The sequence below is a fragment of the Bubalus kerabau genome, chromosome 12 (assembly GCF_029407905.1).
Source record: "Bubalus kerabau isolate K-KA32 ecotype Philippines breed swamp buffalo chromosome 12, PCC_UOA_SB_1v2, whole genome shotgun sequence".
Lineage (NCBI taxonomy): Eukaryota > Metazoa > Chordata > Mammalia > Artiodactyla > Bovidae > Bubalus > Bubalus kerabau.
In genome coordinates, this window is record NC_073635.1 from 68,727,105 (window position 1) to 68,748,602 (window position 21,498).

Below are 21,498 nucleotides of genomic sequence, written 5' to 3' on the forward strand. Positions count from 1 at the left end.
GGAATATTGATCATTCCATGAGATGGAATATTGACCAATCTCCTAAAGGTAACAGCTTAAGGAAATACAATTCTGCTTTTAATTATAAGTCTAACTTAATGCAGATGATATGGGTGACTCAAACAGCAAGGTTGTTATGAAATTAAATGTGCCACTAAGACAAGCTTCACTTTTTTTTTAAAATTGAAGTGAAGTTGATTTACCATGTTGTGTGTCCATGTGTATATGCACATACACGTATATATACACAGATATATATGTATTCTTTTTGGGGTTTTTTGTGTTATAAGTTATTGAAAGATATTGAATATAGTTTCTTGTGCTGTATAGTAGGTCCTTGTTGTATTTTATATATAGTAGCATATATATGTGTTAATCTCAAACTCCTGACTTATCCTTCTCCCACAGTTCCCCTTTGGTAACCTTAAATTTGTTTCCTATGTTTGTAAGTCTTTCTGTTTTGTAAATAAGTTAATTTGTATCTTTTTTCTTTTCAATTCCATATATAAGTGATGTCAAATGATATTTGTCTTTCTCTTCCTAAATTACTTCATTTAAAATGATAATCTCTAGGTCCTTCCATGTTGCTGCAAATGACATTAGCTCATACTTTTTTATGGTTGAGTTATATTCCATTATACACACACAGACACACACACACACACACATATATATACACATATGGCTGGATCATATAACTCTACATTTAATCTTTTAGGGAACCTTGACATTATTCTTTATGTTGGCTGCACCAATTTATATTCCCACCAAGCTTCACTTTCCTGAGTCCCCTCATGTCTGTATAATACAACAGGGGTGAAACATTTACTTGCTTATAAAACCTCTGCATTGAATGAGAAAGTAATATACAATTTAAAGCTCTGTCTGTATGTTCCAAAGAAGACACAAAAATTTAGAACATTTTCATCCTAATCTGTAACATTATGCAAAATGTGCATTTCATAAAAATCACTGTTGTGTTGTTTTGTATCTATACCAGTCACTGAGAGAAAACAAAAAGGAGGCTCTTAGTGAATGTTAATAGAGACACAGAAACAAAGAAGCGGAAAAAGGTTATGTAAATTCCAAGAGTTTGCCTGATGTTTAAGCTATGCAAACAATAACTCCTCTGTTTGATGTGGTTTCAACAAGGGTCTTCTATCCCAAACAACTCTCTCTCAAACAATGTGTTCAATAACTAAATTCCCTACAACATGAACCAACATCTTTCATGTAATAATTAAAGTCTTAATCCCTATCAATAACTGTAAGTGTCTCCCACAATCCAGGCTTTGAACTTACGAGTATTTATAATGAAACACGTGTGATTACACAGAACTTCTCTGGTGAGGAGGTTTTGTTGCAGAAACTATGAAATTGCATGAATTCATTTGATATATATCAGATGAGCACCTACTATGTATTGGAGCAGACACTCTTCGTGGGGCTTGAGCTTCTTCAATGAATGTAACCAAACAGGCCAGATCCTTTCTTTCTAAGCTTCCTGTTTGGGGCAAGACTGGGGAAATCATCAGTAAGTAGGAGCATCACTATCGGAAGCCAAAAGTGGAAGCAAGGACTCGGTTAGGAGATATTTGCAGTGAGGCAGGTGAGAAATGCAGGTGAGGGATAGGGAAGCCTGGCATGCTGCAGTCCATAAGATCACGAACAGTCGGACAGGACTTGGTGACTGCAACAGGTGAGAAATGAGGGGACGCTAGTCACAGTGTGGGCTGCAGAGCTAGTGAAGAGTGGCTGAATTCTGTACATGCCCTGAAAGCATTAACAAAGGGATTTATGGATGGGTAGGATACTCTTGCCTGGAAAATCCCATGGATGGAGGAGCCTGGTAGGCTGCAGTCCATGGGGTAGCAAAGAGTTGGACACGACTGTGTGACTTCACTTTCACTTTTCACTTTCATGCATTGGAGAAGGAAATGGCAACCCACTCCAGTGTTCTTGCCTGGAGAATCCCAGGGACGGGGGAGCCTGGTGGGCTGCCGTCTATGGGGTCGCATAGAGTTGGACATGACTGAAGCGACTTAGCAGCAGCAGCAGGATAGAGGCGGTGAGTGCAAGAGAATAGGGGAGTGTGTGAAGGCAGGAGAAAGTAGAAATGTATCCATTTTAAAAGGAAAAGCTGGATTGCACTGGAGAAGGAAATGGCAAACCTGTCCAGTATTCTTGCCTGGAGAATTCCACGGACATAGGAGGCTGGCAGACTACAGTCCATGGGGTCACAAAGAGTCAGACATGACTAAGTGACTAACACACAAGATAGGTCATACAACTCTGAGCAATCCTCACTCTTCTGACTATGCTACAAATATGCCCACTCAATCCTTCCCACGCCTCACAACTAAATAGGACAGAGTCTCACTTGAGTCAGATGGTTACAGTTCCTTGTGCTGCAAAAAGAAAAAAAAACGATAGTTCCTAGAATCATTTTCAATTTCAGGAATCAGAGGATAAGTTTATAAGACATAAACAGTAGTTGATTGTCTTCATTTCAAATAGAACTTTCTTTAAAATCAATTTACATAATTAACAGCTCTTATTTAAAACCTTTTGACTTTAGGAGTGAGTGAGTGAGTGAGTGAAAGCACTCAGTCGTGTCCAACTCTTTGCAACCCCATGGACTGTAGCCCACCAGGCTCCTCCATGCATGGGATTCTCCAGGCAAGAATAATGGAGTGGGTTGCCATTTCCTTCTCCAGGGGATCTTCCCGACCCAGGGATGGAACCCAGGTCTCCTGCATTGCAGGCAGACGCTTTAACCTCTGAGCCACCAAGGAAGTTTGACTTTAGGGGCATGGCATAAATGTGAATGTCTTTGGCTTCCAGCAGTTTGGGGGTACAGTTAAAAATATCTTGGCATTAATGTGTCTAGCTTTTGACTTCTGGGTCTTGGTGTTCACAGTGCTGCACACTCTGGGTAAGAACTGGAGCTTTGTTCCCTTAGTTGTTACTGCAAGGGGGCCACGATGTGATGAGTGGGCAGTGATAACACCCTTCTCCCTACCCTTGAAGCCCACTTTGCACTTGGGTCTCAGGGAAGTTCCAGGTTTTACTAAGTCTCTGTGGAGAAAAGAGCTGCTCAACTTGTACTAGTGTCCTTTATCTCTTCCTCTACCTCTGATACATTCCTTGGGGCCAGACTCAGTGTAGACACTCAGCTGGCCTCCAAATTCCTGGTTTTCCCCAGATACCTCTCCACAAAACTGATCTTGAAGATAGTACTTCCTCTGTCTGCAAGCTTATCGCTCTGGCTAGTGACCAACAGTGTTTCCATCAGACACAACCCAAGTTTAAATCCTTCTTTAAGCTCAGCAGGCACTCTCAGGACAAGACTGTTTTTGACTTAAAAAGGAAAAGAACTTTTTTGTAGAAACCTCTTGGGACTAAACTCCTGAATACTGTGTTGAGTGAGTTGAGTTTCACTGTATTTTCATCTATCCACCTTTCCATCACTTTAAACATTCTTTGAAGTATAGTTGATTTACAATGCCATGTTAGTTTCAGGTAGGTATACTGCACAGTGGCTTCTGTTATATACATGTATGTGTGTGTGTGTGTGTGTGTGTGTGTGTGTGTATACATATAGGACTTCCCAGGTGGTGCTAGTGGTAAAGAACCTGCCTGCCAATGCATAAGAGATATGAGACGCAGGTTCGATCCCTGGGTCGTGAAGATCCCCTGGAGGAAGGCACAGCAACCTACTCCAGTGTTCTTGCCCGGAGAATCCCATGGAGAGAGGATCCTGGTGGACTATAGTTGCAAAGAGTCCATAAGGTTGCAAAGAGTCGGATACAATTGAAGTGATTTAGCAGCAGCAGCAGCAGCAGAAATATACTAGTTCCCTGTATTATACAGTAGGCCCTTGCTGGTTATCTGTTTTCAATAGGCATGATAAGTTGTGTGAAGTCGCTTCAGTCACGTCTGACTCTGGGCGACCCTATGGACTGCAACCCACCAGGCCCCCTTTGTCCATTGGATTCTCCAGGCAAGAATACTGGAGTGGGTTGCAGCCCTCCTCTGGGAATCTTCCCAACCCAGGGATCGAAGCTGCATGTCTTACATTTAAACTGCTTTGGCAGGTGGGTTTTCTTTACCACTAGCGCCACCTGGGAGCCCCTGTTTTAAATATAGTAGTATGTATATGTTAACCCCAACTTCCTAAATTATCCATTACTTTTGTAAATTAAATGTAGAACCTCACCCTTGAGTTCTTAGTTGTCCTGGATTTCCACACAGACTCAGATGAAATAATAGAGCTTCAAGCCTATGTTAACTTGAAACTGACTTAGAATGGTTTCCATCCTGGTTTTAAGATTGTTTTTATTTGAATGTGACTGCTTTGGGGAGGTTCATTGACACTCTGACTGGCTTTGAAATTCAGATAATAAGAGATGACATTTCCTCAGGGGAGAGCTAAAACAAGTTGATAAATTGTTATTGTGCTACCTTTCAGAGGATGACCTATAATTAAACCACGCGCTCACAAAAAGGCAATTACAGAAATGTGATGGATCTGACTCAACCTCTTGAAATCAAAGAAGTTCAGAATTAACTTCCAAAGCCCAAAGTCAAGTGTGCGATACTGAGTATTGTAGAAGTAAATTTTGCTCTTGGGGATAACATCTGATGCCTGGATCTGAAAAAATACCATAGCAGGTTATATAACAAAAGCTACAGGTTGCTTTAAGTTTTTATTTGTCTTATTAAGATGCATATGTGTAGTTTCCTATTTATATACTTATAATAAGAAAAAAGGTTTTATTACCAATTTGTTTAATGCTGTATCTGTTTGTATAGATCTGAACTTGACTGCATGGTCATAGTCAAACCAACTGAGAAGAAATGCCTCCTCTTTTCCTAAGCAGTGAAGATTTATGTATTTGACTTTGAAGTCAACAACTGTGTAGCGTTTAGTGCCAAATCAAATGCAACATCAAATTACCTTGTATTCATTTAAGTGAATTTGCAGATTTATGGCAGACTGGCACAGATCCAGAGAGCTAGGGACAGGACAATCACAGCAGATGATTGTAAGGAATGAAAATGAAGTAAATATCTGGGAATTAATTACCTGTAGGGTTAAGGTCCATTCCTAGAAAGAGTCAGGAGCAATTTATTCTGCAATCAATTTGCAAGCACCCGGGGTGTAACAAAGTGGCAGATAACATGGACTCTTCAAAAACAAGCCATGCCAAACAAAACTAATTTCCCTTTTTGACAAAGTGACTGATCCTGTAGACTGGAAGACTTACTGGTTACAGCCCAGTTTGACCTTTGCATAGTTATCAGTGCTATTTTACATGGAATGGTCATTGACAAGCTTGCAAAAAAATCACTTGAATGGAATAATAATCAAGTGGGTATTGAACTGGTTGGAAAAATGTTCTTGGGCTGTTCAATAAAAGTATCAGGACAAGTTTCTGATTATTTAGTAGTTTACACAGATTTAATTGTGGATCTATTATTGATTTTATTTGTTTGTTTTATTTTGCTTCAAATAAACAGCTTCATGAGAGAACATAAAATATGCTCAGAAACTTGAAACAAACTCAGGTTTGTTGGAGCTTCTTTGACAGAATTTTTGAAAAAAAGATTGGGAATCCAGAATGAGTTTTAACAAATTAGAATCACTATCTAATTGGGAAGGAATTGCTAACTGATTAATACTAAAATGTATGCTGAAGGAAATAAAAACACTAAATTCCATAAATGCAAATTGTGAAAACAAAATTCTTGTTTACAATAGTATCAACTACTTACTCTGTCTTTTATACTGAATCTCTGGCCCAAACCATATTTCTTGTTGCCAGGGAGAGATTCTACTCATGTCTGAGCCAGGGGCAACATAGATCAACAATGCCTTTCGATTATTCAGAAGGTTAAGTCTACTTATGGGCTTTCCTGATGGCTCAGATGATCTGCCTGCAATGTGGGCTGTTAGGATTAGATCCCCAGGAGAAGAGAATGGGAACCCACTCCAGTATTGTTGCCTGGGGAATCCCATGGACAGAGGAGCCTGGCAGGCTACAGTCCCCACATTCACAAAGAGTCAGACACAACTGAGCAACTAACACCTTCACTTCTTTCAAAGTCTACTTATACATTCAGTGAAGAGGTGTTACTCCTAAGCGTCAATTGCTGAAAGACCATCAACAGAGAGAGATGACAATAAAGCTGTACATACATAATTATAGAAGGAGGATGTTGTTCACCTCAAGAGAGAATAGGATATATATAATTTTTACAGGAATATATTTAATTTTACATAGAATTATCTTTCTTATCAAGTGCCAGGAAGGAATTTTCTTCTACTCTTTCTGGTTCTTATGACTGGTCTAAGAATAAGATTGGCATAAGACATCTATCTTATCAGGATGAAATCATATAAAATTTTAATATTAATGACATATATTAATATGTCATTAATATGTCCTGGGTGGGAGAGACCCAGGACAACTGAATAAGTCATCAAAATGACCGAAGCCCTCGCCTTAAATATATCCTCATTTAAAGATAAACGAGGATGTTAGGGCTAAGCGATCTGGGACTTCAAAGGGGAAGCAGGCAATTAGCATGAAGATAGAAAAGCAAATGTTTGGTAGATAAATGTTTGCCAGGCCTTGCAGAGACAAAGGGCCAGAAAGTGGACTCTGATGACTGGGTGTTTCCCCAACCATACCTGGCTCACATTCTTTGCAGATATCTCTGATGATAGCTCTATTCTGGAAACAGACCCTGTCTTTAAATTATTATAATCAGTTAAGGAGGAGTCAAAGGCTCTTCTGAGTCTTTTGGACCTTAAAAATAATCTAAATTAATCCTCATGCTTGAGACATATTTTGAGATGGCAAATTTTACTCCCCTCCATAAAGATATCACACAGCAACTAACATTTACCGTGTATTTTTGCCACCAGATCCATTTTTTGGCCATTCTCAATAAAAGTAATCCATAATGTCTCTTCAGCTCCTCCACTCATTTTCCAATTGAGTTATCTGGTTCTTTGGCTGTTGAGCTATCTGAGTTTATATATTTTGAATATTAACCCCTTATTAGATAGATGAGATACAAATATCTTAATTCATTTAGTAGGTTGTTGTTTTGTTTTGTAAGATGGTTTCCTTTGCTGCACAGAACCTTTTTGTTTGATGTAGTTCCATTTATTTTTCTTTTTACTTCTCTTGCCTGGGGAGGCATATTATATATATATATATATATATATATATATATATATATATATATATATATATGGTATAAGATTGGTCAAAAATTCATTCAGATCTTTCCATACCATCTTATGGAAAAAATCCAAGTGAACTTTTTGGCCAACCTAATATTCACTGATAAAATTGTTGTAAAAGAGCTACTGCTTAGAGCTTCTAGAAATCTTAGGGTTTCAGGTCTTAAATTCAAGTATTTAATCCATTTTGAGTTAATTTTTATATATTGTGTGAGATAGTGGTCAATTGGCCTGCCAGTGCTGAAGACTCAAAAAACGTGGGTTTGATCCCTGAATTGGGAAAATCCCCTGAAGTTAGGAATGGCAACCTGCTCCAGTATTCTTGCCTGGAGAATGCCATGGACAGAGGAGACTGATGGGCTGTATAGTTCATGGGGTCACAAAGAGTTAGACATTACTGAGTGACTGAACACACACACATTGAATTTTCCCAAGACCATTTATTGAAAGAAAAAAGCAGCCCAGCAAAATATTTTATTTTAAATATACAATTGATTATAACTGTTTCATTTCAAAAGCCTTATTTAATTAGTAAAACACAGTAAGGCTAATTAATTATGACTCATTTAAAATATCTCTGGGAAAAAAGTTTTTACTATGATATTTAAAATAAAATTTTGGCAGAGATACTAAGTTATTGGTATTGTCAACATGGTTAGGCTTGATTTACTTTATTAGTACACTAGGTACAAATAAAGTAAAATTAGAATTATGGCCAATAGAGTTTCATCACATGTACTAAAATAATGTTATTTCTCAAGTTTTCCTGTTCTTACTTTGGAAATGGCTTCTGCAGCCCACTTAATTTGACATCTTTGGCACAATGAACCAGAACCTGACTTGGAAAAACACAAAAACTGCATTGGCAAATGATCTGCCAAGTGACCCATGGACAAAAGTGAGATTGGGTTGCCCTTTGAAATAAACCTATTTGAATTTTATTATCTCCAGAGCACCTTGTGTCTCTAATCTTGTGAAAGGTTAGTAGTCTATCCATCAGAGCAAGATAAGAGTGCTGGTTGATGTCTGCTCTTGATGATAACTGAATCCAGCAGTTGGAGCTGGAAGAAGGAGATTCATTACCATCAGCAGTTCAAAAAGAGGGGGGGAAATGGCCACAGAGCAAGTCATTCACAATAAGCCATATTTTCCTAGCTCAGGGTATTTAATACAAAACAAAATAGAAAATGAAGGATTGCTATATTGAGAAAGCTTTGTAAGCCTCTTAAACAAGTTCCCCTAAATCAGGGCTGTTTTAAGACTACCTGTTGTAGAGATTAACAATTTATAATACATAGATACTTTCTTAAAAACTATTGCTAATTGCTTTTGGGACGTCTTCCTGACACACATCAGAATAAAATAAGAATGACGCTGTATCACTGTATAACATATGGCTGAAAGCCAACAAATATTATAAAATATCCAATAAAGTCTAAAAGAATGAATCTGTGGTTTTTAAAGTTAACTGAATATATTCTTTTTAAGACTTTCTAACTTATATGTAATTTAATAATAGTTTATAATTTTTATATAATTTAGAAGTTGGGATAGAGATCATCCAAGAATTATTTGTAAACTTAAAACATACAAATGGATCAAAATAAGCATGTGCTTTAGGGATTATTTTAATTTTGACATTATGAAAAATAGGATACATACATTCAGCATTGTAAAATTTCATAAAAGATATGGCACTTAGTAATTGATATTTTATGAAATGTTTAATAATAATTGGTTTTATTCATTGCATTCCAAATGATGGATGTTATAAAAATAAAAGAGCCATCATATAACATAGGATTAATGCATTTTTTTTTTCCTTTGAGAAGAATCTGGTAAATGACTGGCAAAGTAAATGTAATGAGTCTTAGGTAAATTTAGATCAAAGTTAGTTCATTTGTATTTATATCTTAAACATGAATACTGTAAGTCTTATTATATACCTATACCAGGATATCCACTGTTTATACTTCCATCAAAAGAATACAGTTACATTTGAGTTAAACATCTATGTGGCCCAGTGGTGTTGATGTTCATTTCCCTTTGATAATTTTAAGGAATGAAATTATTCCTAAGGTATGACCTGGGGAATCTGTGCCACCTCAGTCTTATCCAACAAGCTCAAGAATGTGGGTGAGCAACAGAGGTGGTTGGAAGTTGCCTTGACTTTCTTCAGGATTTTGTTGTCAAATGTTTATAGAAACATTCCTAGAGTTACACAATTTGTCATCCTGCACTAATGCTCATCCAGTGCCCACTGGCTCGGACAGTAAAGCGTCTTGCTTACAATGTGGGAGACCTGGGTTCGATCCCTGGGTCGGGAAGATCCTCTGGAGAAGGAAATAGCAACCCACTTCAGTACTCTTGCCTGGAAAATCCCATGGATGGAGGAGCATGGTAGGCTACGGTCCACGGGGTCACAAAGAGTCGGACACGACTGAACGACTTCACTACACTACTCAGTTCAGTTTAGTCGCTCAGTCGTGTCCGACTCTTTGCGACCCCATGATTTGCAGCACGCCAGGCCTCCCTGTCCATCACCAACTCCCGGAGTTCACTCAAACTCACATCCATTGAGTCGGTGATGCCATCCAGCCATCTCATCCTCTGTCGCCCCTTCTCCTCCTGCCCCCAATCCCTCCCAGCATCAGGGTCTTTTCCAATGAGTCAACTCTTCGCATGAGGTGGCCAAAGTACTGGAGTTTCAGCTTTAGCATCATTCCTTCCAAAGAAATCCCAGGGCTGATCTCCTTTAGAATGGACTGGTTGGATCTCCTTGCAGTCCAAGGGACTCTCAAGAGTCTTGTCCAACACCACAGTTCAAAAGCATCAATTCTTTGGTGCTCAGCTTTCTTCACAGTCCAACTCTCACACCATACATGACTACCAGAAAAACCATAGCCTTGACTAGACGGAGCTTTGCTGGCAAAGTAATGTCTCTGCTTTTGAATATGCTGTCTAGGTTGGTCATAGCTTTCCTTCCAAGGAGTAAGCGTCTTTTAATTACACTACTAATGCCCAGCAAAAACCTCTGCGGAGAAAACAATGACTTTCAATTCCTAATAACTGAATTCTGAAATTGATGTTATTTTTTCTTTAGTTTAGTTTGAGCTGATATCTGTAATAATGAACAATGGAATTTTGTTGAATGCTGATTATATCAATTAGATAAATTATTTCTCAGTCTAGAAATAAATAAAAATTATCTGTATTTTTTCAGAGCATTTATTCAAAAACCAAAAATGTAGACTTTTTCTTCTTAATGGATAGCTTCCTAACCTTACTCAGAGCATTATTGTACTTTTTGTTTATTTTTTATATGTTATTTTTACCAATCAGCATGAATCCACTAGATTTAAAGTCAAAAGACTCAAAACTCTCTACTTTGTTGATCTACTCTGTAATTTTGAGTTAAATTTCTTGTTTATTTTTGGCCCTCCCTATGCATTTAGGTATTTCCCCTCTGTCATCAAGCAGTATTTTTTGTGTTTAAGAGCACTTTTCATGCTAAAATAATATCTATTGCTTTCTTCCAAATATAAAGGCAATTTATGGTCATTGTGCAAATTTTAGAAAATTAACAATGTACAGAGAAGAAAATACAAATAAACTATAACATTCTATCCATAATAAGCTGTTTTTGCATTTGCATTTTTATTTTTTCTCAACATGTGTATTTATATATTTAAAAATTGGAGTTGTACTTGGTACATACTTTCATATCATTTTCTGTCTTATCAGTTTCTGCCCCATGGCTTATACTGAATGCAGATTTCCTGTGAGGCAGGTAAAGCTTATGTTTCAAGACCCTTCACTTGAATAGACCCTTTTCAAGGTCCTATGCCTAATTTTATATTTGTAATTATGTTAAAAATTATGTTCAAAATTTATAGGTTTCACTTGTCATAGAATGTATGGAGCCTATAGACTTCTGTTATCTGTGTTATGTGCTTAAATGATGCCCTGATTAGACTATTGTAATCATTCCTGTTCTTCTGGCATGAATTAATTCAGACATTATTAGACTTTATTCCTCCCTCATCCATACAATGCCCCTCTTTCCCTCACCACTGGGAAAGTCATTTGTCCTGGAAGCAGTGAAGACAGAGGGTGACCAGGGGAGTGTTTGTGTTAAGTGGCAGAACAGGAAGAAGAGATGGAGGACAAAGGAAAAGACTAGTTCCCCTTTATCCCCTTCCCCACTAGGAACATCGGCAGTGCCCTTCTCATACTCTTGACACTTTGACCGATGCTAGGCTGCCTTCCCAAGACCAGAATGCTAATTTTCTGTTGTGAAAAGAGAGAGAGGGGAAAGTAAGTGAAAAGGAGGAGAAAGCAGGGTATTTCATGATATATCATATGGCTTGCCCCTCCATCATTTCCCCTCCTTTCCCTGCTCATTTCACCACCAATCATGCATTGACCTAAAGTGAAAGTATTACAGAACACAAAAGAACTGAAGTGATTTTCAGTCTTGGCTGTACTTTGGGATCACTTGCTTAGCTTGAAAATATGCCAATACCTGGATCTCACTCCCAGGAATCCTGATTTAGTCTAGATTGCAGCCTGGTGTCAAGATTTTTTAACTGAGTTTATTGGGCAGTGAAGAGTAAGAAGCCCTGTATTTTGTGGGAAAGGGAGGATGAAGGCAATTTCACTTGACTCCTCTTCCTTCAGTTCAGTTCAGTTCATTTCAGTCACTCAGTTGTGTCTGACTCCTTGCGAAACCATGAATCGCAGCAGGCCAGGCCTCCCTGTCCATCACCAACTCCCGGAGTTTACCCAAACTCATGTGCATCGAGTCGGTGATGCCATCCAGCCATCTCATCCTCTGTCGTCCCCTTCTCCTCCTGCCCCCAATCCCTCCCAGCATCAAGGTCTTTTCCAATGAGTCAGATCTTTGCACGAGGTGGCCAGAGTATTGGAGTTTCAGCTTTAACATCAGTCCTTCCAATAAACACCTAGGACTGATCTCCTTTAGGATGGACTGGTTGGATGTCCTTGCAGTTTACCGTCCCTAAAAACCTACACAATCTCTCAGCATCATAACCCTAGGTCCTTATTATTGACTTTTCTTCTGCAAACTGGCTTTGTCCCCACTTCCTAGAATTCACTCTCAGTGATTTGGTACTGGAGAGACTTTTTTCCACTCTCTGGCACAACAAGTATTTGGGCGAAGAAGTAAGGAGAACTGGACAGAGAACTGGATACAGAAGCTTCATTGCTTTTTTCAGTTGAGGAAGACAAAAAGTTGGAAATGATTTCAAGATCTGTAGTTTAGGTACCTAATGCATTAAATGGATGCTCTGGTTAATGGCATCTGTGGGAAAAAAAAAAAAAATGAATGCAGGATCATGGAGAAAACCTAAAGAACACTGTAGGCTGACTCTAAGGAGATGTGTGATGATGAAGGTGAATTCAGAAACTGTCCCAGCTTTCAATTTCACATGCATTGGTTAGGGTGAGATACATACACAGTCTACAGGCTCAAAACAGTTGTTTGCTTTTGGGAGCAACCGTCAGGAGATTACAAACTTAAATGCATGACTCCCAGAATTAATGGTTTATCTATACCACCTTGTGATCATAAGTGGCCTAATCAGTCTTTCTTATTTTAAAAGAGATCTTTGGGAGAAATAACTTACCAAGAAATAAAACATTTATCAAGCTAATGTGTAAAGGATCACTAAGTCTAGATAAAGTTTAACCTTGTGAAATGTGAATTCAAATCAACGATTTCTATAATCTGCTTTGTTGCTTCAAATCTCTCTCCATCAGCCAGTTACAGATTGCCGCTTCCAGGTAACTTTTCTTTTTGAAGCTGAATACACATTTGATTCTGAAAAGTCTCCTGGCATTGGGCTTCTTCCACTGACTTTACCTTAATAGGAGAGAAGTACAGGATTTTTGGAAGATGTTGATTTTTCTTTTTTAAACAAACACACTTGATTATAAACTGTGGACTTTTTATTTAAAATTTCTTCATGAAAAAGTCTAGTCAATTGGATTAGATACCTTGGAAGAATATAGAATGGTGATGTCCAATTTAGCTGAATAATGTGTTTAAAGATACATTTACTGTATCTTTGGTTTTTCGGTCTGTTTGTTTTTGATTTATTGATTAGGAGTATTTCCTCATAATTCTTGTTTCTACTTATTTATATATAATCTACAAGAGTTTCCAACACACGATGGGAGGAATATAATGACAATAGCCTTTGGATTGACATAGTGAGGAACTTTTGAGTTATACATTATAATATTTTTAACAACTGATACTATTTATTATTTTTTAAAATAATTTTTTTGTGACTACCATTTTATTCTTTTTTTTTTAATTTTTGTAGATGTATTATGAGCATTGTATTGTGTTGTAGAGCCTTGTAAGATGTTATAAGATAGTTTAAATTTCTCTTTTCATTAATTATCATGAACAGAGAGTTTTAAAATATATATTTTTACCTTAACCTCGTGGTTATTTTTCCTTTCCTTTTTCATTTTATACTGTCTACTTTAAATTCCAGGTTTATGGTAGGATATTCTCCTTATGAAAATCTCCAAGGACTCATTAAACCACTCTTAGAAAAATTTAGGGGCATCTACTTTAAAATAACTAAAATCACCGAAATCCTCTAAATCATTTAAGTGATTTAAGAATTTACTTTTGGATTGTACTTACCTTGCAGGGGAATATAAAGAGATGAATGGGCTGCAGCGTTGTCAGAGTGAATTTTTTAAGATAAAATAATGGAGGAAAGGAACTTTTATTATACTACTTAGAGATAACAGACTAATAATTAAATTGTCTTCCTACTTGCAAGAATTCAAAGGCATAACACGTTTTGTTTGATTAATTTATCTTCAAACATTTCACTTAGGATTTTGACCCTTTATACCAGGGATTGGCAAAATATTTTCTGTAAAGGGCTGAATATTAAATATTTGGGCCATTTGAACTACATGAGATCTCTGTTGCATATTTCTTAGTCATTGTTGGTTTATATTTTGTTTGTTTGATGTGGCTCAGTGATAAAGAATCTGCCTTCTAATGAAGGAAATGCAAGAGACATGAGTTCATTCCCTGGGTCAGGAAGATCCCCTGGAAGAGGAAATGACAGTCTACTCCAGTATTCTTTCCTAGAAACTCTCATGAACAGAGGAGCCTGGCGGGCTACTGTCCATAGGGTTTTAGTGACTTAGAGTTGGACACAACTCAGCAACTGAGCACAGCACACATAGAGCGTAAACAGCAAAGCTTCCCTGGTATCCAGTTGTTTCTTACAACTCACGTTTGTCAGCACTGGTTTGGAGCTCTGGGTTATATGCCAGTTCAGTGGTCTAGGGCAATTTGCTTAACATTTCTGGGCCTCAATTTCCCTATCTGCAAAATAGTATGAAAAGCTCATAACACAGTGTTCGACATGGTGTAAAATGCCTTCTGTGTTAAACATCAGGCAACTTCCTAGGTCCTATTTCTAGTTCTGTTGAAATTACCATCATTCATTGTTTCTAATTAAATTGTCATTTTCATTTAAGTATTTCAACTTTCCTCCAAAAATGTATCAGGTACAAATGGAAATAATTAAAATATTCCGTTGCCATGTTGACTGCATTTTAAATCAGATGTACTGGGGGTGGGGATGCTTACTTGGGTATAATAATCCCTGAAACAGGAAATTTATAAATTACTACTATTAGCTCCCTTTGAAATTTTATGTGGTGGTGGTTGAAATTATATAGATATTTATTAATTCCTTGCATGAATTGATTGAGTAAATCATAATGCTTATTATAATATAATAAACATTATCTGAAAACATACACATGTACACACAGAGCAAGAGAAAGTATGAATTAAGAGATAAAGACATAGCAAATCCCAAACTAATTTTTGCTGACAAGCAGCTTTATCTCACAATAACTCCAGATTCTGATTTCTCCCTTACTGAATAAGTTGTTATTTTCAAAATAATTGTATTTAATTTCAACCCCATAATTTTAAAAAGTGCCTACTGAGGGTTTGTTTCGTACACAAAAATTCAACCAATGTTTAAAAAAAACTACAAAGATAATATAATCGGATATCTATTCAAATTAGTTGTCCTCCTTCCCTTACATAGTTCTTTCATGTGAATAATGAAGAAATAAAACATGGCCTCTTATTGCTTATTGAAAACAACAACAAAGTTCCAAACTGAGTTTATTCGATCACCGGATGGAAGAAGGCTTCGCTGTATTATGGGAGACAGAGCGGTTTGAGTGTTAACTCATGATAGGCTTTGCTTCAGTGAAGTAGGGGAGTGAATGTGAAAGCCAACTTGGTGAGATCATGGGCTGTGAGGGCAGAGTTCAGTAGAACCAGGAGCAGGAGAGACAGCAGTGAAACCAGGCAAAGCATAGACCTGGACAGACAGAGACTCCAGAGAGGAAATGAGAGTCTGGCAGCGCTGTCTTGATAATCACCAAGCTTTTGAGCAGAGGCCACCAGCCATTTTGCATGTAGATACACATGAACTTGGAGCATGGGAGGATATGACTGTTTGAAGAGTAGAAATATTAGTCGCTCAGTCATGTCCAACTCTTTGCAACCCCGTGGACTGTAGCCTGCTAGGCTCCTCTGTCCATAGAATTCTTCAGGCAAGAAGACAGGAGTGTGTGGCCATTCCCTTCCCCAGGGGATCTTCCGACCCAGGGGTCAAACCTAGATCTCCTGCATCACAGGCAGATTCTTTACTGTCTGAGCCAGCAGGGAAGCCCTTGAGTGTTTAGATAGGTATAAATACATGAGTTTGACCATCTGGTGATGTCCATGTGTAGAGTCTTCTCTTGTGTTGTTGGAAGAGGGTGTTTGCTATGACTAGTACATTCTCTTGGCAAAACTCTATTAGCCTTTGCCCTGCATCATTCTGTACTCCAAGGCCAAATTTGCCTGTTACTCTAGGTATTTCTTGACTTCCTACTTTTGCATTCCAGTCCCTTATAATGAAAAGGACCTCTTTTTTGGGTGTTAGTTCTAGAACGTCTTGTAGGTCTTCGTAGAACCGTTCAACTTCAGCTTCTTCAGCATGAATGGTTGGGGCATGGACTTGGATTACTGTGATATTGAATGGTTTGCCTTGGAAACGAACAGAGATCATTCTGTCATTTTTGAGACTGCATCCAAGTACTGCATTTCGGACTCTTTTGTTGCCTATGATGGCTACTTCATTTCTTCTAAGGAGTTCTTGCCCACAGTAGTAGACATAATGGTCATCTGAGTTAAATTCACACATTCCAGTCCATTTTAGTTCACTACTCCTAAAATGTCAGTGTGCACTCTTGCCATCTCCTATTTGGCCACTTCCAATTTGCCTTGATTCATGGACCTAATATTCCAGGTTCCTATGCAATATTGCTCTTTACAGCATCAGACTTTACTTCTGTCACCAATCACATCCACAACTGGGTGTTGTTTTTGCATTGGTTCCATCTCTTCAGTCTTTCTGGAGTTATTTCTCCACTGATCTCCAGTAGCATATTGGGCATCTCCTGACCTGTCGAGTTCATCGTTCAGTGTCCTATCTTTTTGCCTTTTCATATTGTTCATGGGGTTCTCAAGGCAAGAATACTGAAGTGGTTTGCCATTCCCTTCTCCAATGGACCACATTTTGTCTGAACTCTGGAGTTGGACTATACAGAAAGCTGAAGAACTGATGCTTTTGAACTGTGGTGTTGAAAAAGACTCTTGAGCATCCCTTGGACAGCAAGGGGATCCAACTTATTGACAAAGACCCTGATGCTGGAAAAGATTGAGAGCAGGAGGAGAAGGGAGTGACAGAGAATGAGATGGTTAAATGCAACACAGACTCAATGGACATGAGTTTGAACAAACTCCAGGGGATAGTGAAAGATAGGGAAGCCTGGTGTGCTGCAGTCCAAGGGGTCACAAATAGTTGGACAGGAATTAGCTACTGAACTCCAACATAAATGTAATGCTGTTTTAAAAAATAAATAAATAAATAAAGGAAATCAGTCCTAAATATTCATTGCAAGGACTGATGCTGAAGCTGAAACTCCAATACTTTGGCCACCTGATGCAAAGAACTGACTCATTTGAAAAGACGCTGATGCTGGAAAAGTTTCAAGGTGGGAGAAGAAGGGGACAACAGAGGATGAGATGGTTCGATGGCATCACCGACTCAATGGACATGAGTTTGAGTAAACTCTGAGAGTTGGTGATGTACAGGGAGGCCTGGTGTGCTGCAGCCCTTGGGGTCACAAAGAGTCGGACACAACTGAGCGACTAAACTGAACTGAACTGAAATACATGAGTTTGGAGGATGACAAGAGGGCACATCGGTTTTGTCTGCTCTAAGATGCAGTTGTAGGATTTCTTTCCCTCTAAGGTGGGGCTGCAATGTTATAGCTTCCTAAGAGGGGCCCCATCCAGATGGAGTCAGGATGTATTTCACTGGGTGCTCATGTTCACCGTCTATTTATTCGCTCCCTAGTCACCACTTTTTAAGGCCTGCCCTATGGCAGGCCCCATACATGGAGATGGTAGTTTTGGTCACTAACAAGCTTACCTGTGAATATGATGTGCATTTCAGCTCCTTTCATTCAAAGCACACACAGCTCCTGGAACTTTTCTTGTAAATAAATTGCCAGACTGATGAGATATAGAAATGTGCTGGTCTTTTCTTGGAAGGTTTCAATGTCCTGTCTCTAGGCTTCTGGGATTTGGATTTTTTAGCAGAAGAGTAGAGCTCACTGGAGATACTGAGCATGTCCTGGGGACAGTTATGTCTGCAGACAATTTTGTCATCACTGCTGGAGGGAGGATGAGCCAATAGCATCTAATAGGCAGAAGCCAGGCATGCTACCTATTGTCTTATAGTGCGCAAGGCAGACACTCAAGGAAGATGGTCCAGCTCAGGGAATTCCCTGATGGTTCAGTGGTTAGGACACTGCATTTTCACTCTGAGGGCCCAGGTTCAATCCCTGGTCAGGGAACTAACATCCCACAAGCCACACAGTGCAGCAAAAATAAATAAATAAATTGGATTAATTAAATTTTTGAATTTTTTTAATTGAGAAAAAGATTGTCCAGCTCAAAATGTCAGTAATTTTGAGGCAGAGACCTCTGATGTAGAGGATTAGCACTGAGTCATGCATTCCACATAGCTACAGTCTGCCAAGGGTGACATTTCACATGACAAGGACTACCTGAGCATCATCCACCTTCTTATAGTCTCACCCTGCAGGGAGTGGGGAGAGATAGGTTATTTAGGGACCATGCATTTAGCCCTCAAAGTCTGTGGGAGAAGAGAGTAAACGGCACTGGGATTCCTCCTCCTTTAATGCTCCTCTTAACTCAGCATTTCCCTGGTGCTCACATCAGTTGATGATGTAAGCAAGGAGACTTTGAAAGGAGAAGATATGCTTGAAAGCTGACAGGTGTGTGCAGAGTGAAGGACTCTTCTATTCACTTCACCTTGAAAAGGGCCTGGGTAGAGGGCAGGACCATAGCTTTCCTGTGTCTGAATCATAGCCCTTGTCTGAGATCAGCTTTCTGAATCATTTACCCTCCATGCCAGCAACTTGGAGTTTATCTTAGCCAAAGCTTGGGTTGTGAGCTGATTGAACTGATAGAGCATGCTTTTGTGGAGGGGAGGGCAGAAAGAAGAGATTAGGAGAGAAATAAACTCAACACAAATATGTGGATTTAGGGAAGCAAAGTGAATAGACCTGCTCCCCTTGGTGGGACAGATGCTGTGATCATGCGTAGATACAGTCTCCACTGACTCGTGACCAGAGCTTTCACTCACTGGGTTCTATGATGACGTGAATTTACACCACCAACCTGAAGCACTAATTTTAAATGAGCTGGCAGTGAGGAGTGTTTTGGAGAGCATGAGAAGAGAATAGGAAAACACTACAATTTCTAGGTAAATGCTGAACAGTGCTTGATCCGGTCGCCATGCCCAATCCTGCTACGGTAATGTCAACTAGTCAGCACTTCCAGCGTAAATGGGCCTAGCGTTTGCTGTTTGGGGCAGACTGCAAATTCCTTGAGAACTTTCAGTCTGCCTCTCTTTCTCCTCTTGCTTGCACCTCTCCTCCGTCCTGTGTGCACCTGATGTTTTGATCCATTCATTTGGAGGCAATAAATGGAAGCCTTTCACAGATATCCTTAGGGCGCCTTTTGGCTCCTGGGAGTTGATTTTTGCCCCTTTAGAGGCCTCTCCAAACCATCGGCCGTGTGCATAGACTTTTTTGCTTTTGGAACAGTGGTGGTTTTTATCCACAAGATTGCTCTCCCAGTTGGGGCAGTCTGCCCCGCAGCAAACAGATGTTCACATCCACATCTCCCCTCTAGATGAATAAAATCCTCCCAGAGGCTACAGCTGGCTGGAAAAAGTTCTTTTGTGCTTCTGTGAAGCGTAACTGAGCCCTAAGCAATCACCTTTGATGTATATTTTGTGATTGGGGAAGAAAAATAAATAAATAAAAGCATTTTTATTTGCCATACTCTTTCTTGCAGATAAGAATTTTTTGTTGACTGAAGCCTGTATCCATTGAGAGCTTTGCCCTTACCTAATAAACAAAGGGTTAAATTGAGTCGTGTCTCTTTCTTTATGTGGTTCTTCAGTTCTCTATGCTTTTTGGGCATAATACTTTCTCAGCAAAATGGGTCTGGTAACTGTCTTCCTTCCTAATCCCCATCTTGTTGGTTTGCTGAGAGAGTTTTCATTCAAGCATAAAATACTTTGTTCAGAGTCACCCTTCAAAAGGTGGAAGTTTAAGTCTATGGGCATGCTAAAAACGAAATGAGTATACTTATCTTTCGGAGGACGTTAGTTTTGCCTCAGTACCTCGGATCCCCATCTTTCATAAGATCTAAGATCGATGTACTTTAAGGTAACAACATTTGTCATAATTGCCTGATGTATTAGCATCCTTTAGTACCAAATATTAACTTTGACTGTGAGATCACTAAACCATATAATGATTTTGAACAAGGAATAATAACTTGACTTTTGAGGACTGGTAAAACTAAGAGCAAACTTCTGAGTCAATGACACACCCTAAGACACAAATTTAATCCTGGCATCTGAAAAAATGTTTCTTGAACCATATTTATGGAAATATGATAACTGAGTTTCTATATTCATAAAATTATGACTACTAATTTAGGCATAAAGAAATAAACCACAAAACACAGTGAGTGGGCAATCTGATTTTACCCATTTTGCTGCAAAGTGGTCAGAGACTAATATTTTTCCCATGTCAGGAGAGGAAACACTAGGAATGTTACTTTCAATAAGAGAAATATAGGCAGAAACCAACACAACATAGAAAAGCAATTATCCTCCAATTTTTAAAAAATTAATTAAAAAAAAAAATTTAATCCCTACAGTAAAGCATTTATACCTCAAGTCTTTGGAGAGCAACAAGAACCAGAAGAAAACAACTCCCTCTTTTGTTTAGCTCTTGCAAATCCAGACCACATTATTGATTACTGACAATTCATTGCTGAAGGCAGTACTCTGTATTCAATAAATTAAGCTTTAATTTCTGAGTCCAACAAAATAATTGACCTCAAAAAGAAGATAAATGAATAGACCATCCTGAGCTCGTGATGAGAATCCACTTTCCAATCTCATTATATTAGTATTTTTCAATTCAGTGATTTTTCCATTCTTTCATAGTTTCTTTCACAATCTGTAACACCTTTTACCTGCTCCTATATGAATAAGGCCAAGCTATTTTCATCTTTGGTTTCAAGACTGAGAGGTTTTATTATGGTAATACTTTGGTATTAATATTAATAATTTAATATAGTTTCCATTTTTAAGACAATCTAAGTGACTAGTAAATTTCTGAAAAACTTCTAAACTGTTTCTGATTTCATAAAATCATAAATAACATAGGCAAATAGCATATATAAATAGGGCTTTCCTAGTGGCTCAGATGGTAAAGAATCCACCTGCAATGAAAGAGACCCGAGGTCGATCCCTGGGTTGGGAAGATCCCCTGGAGAAAAGCATAGCAACCCACTCCAGTTTTATTCCCTGGAGAATCCTATGGAAGGAGGAGCCTGGCAGTCTACAGTCTGTAGGGTAGCACAGTCAGACATAACTGAAGCAACTTAGCAGATATGCATGCATAGCACATATAAATATTTTGACCAATGAATCCTTTGACAGTTTTGAAATTTTTTTCCCCATCTGATTTTCCTTAATGAATCCTTGAAG

At 38.6% G+C, this 21,498-nt stretch overlaps 1 protein-coding gene and 1 non-coding gene across 2 annotated transcripts in view; both read left to right on the forward strand.

Annotated features, from left to right (window-relative positions):
- GPC6 (glypican 6) overlaps positions 1 to 21,498 on the forward strand; it is a 1,245,321-nt gene that overhangs the window by 603,748 nt on the left and 620,075 nt on the right. The window lies entirely within an intron of this gene.
- Positions 18,182 to 18,253, forward strand: TRNAE-UUC (transfer RNA glutamic acid (anticodon UUC)). Its single transcript has one exon. It is a non-coding gene; the product is annotated as a tRNA-Glu (tRNA).